Genomic DNA, 529 nt, shown 5'->3' on the forward strand with positions numbered 1-529 from the left:
GAACTGAGGTTTGTCAGGGTTGCCCTGTGTCAACCTGTGATTTGTTTTAGCTTGTTTAACTACAGAAGCAATTTTTCTTTTTACCAGGTGGCTGTGGCTAAATTGTTTTGCTTATCTTTGTATCATGCAACTTTAGTTTTATAAAGACAGTAGCAACAAATAGTTAGTCTGTTTAGAATGAGATATTTATGACCATATCATAATGATGTAGGATAGAGAAATGCAAGGATGGTATGACAGCAGAGCCTTGAGAAGTAGAGATCTACGAGGCTGCAGAGTAAAGGCATGGGATGACAAGGGCTGGGGCAAAGACTGGCATGGGGGAAAGAGTATTTCCTTTCTGCCTGTAACAAGATTCTGAACTTAAAAACAAAAAAAAAAAAAACAAAACAAAGGATCTACAATGCTGGGATGTGCAGTCGGGGGCTGAAGGTCATACTGCTATCTATACCCATACACATAGACATAGCTATTTCAGCTGTATGCATATGTTACTGAAGTCACTTTCAGATTTTGCTGCTGCCAGGCT

Source organism: Anser anser (assembly GCF_964211835.1).
Source record: "Anser anser genome assembly, chromosome: 2".
Lineage (NCBI taxonomy): Eukaryota > Metazoa > Chordata > Aves > Anseriformes > Anatidae > Anser > Anser anser.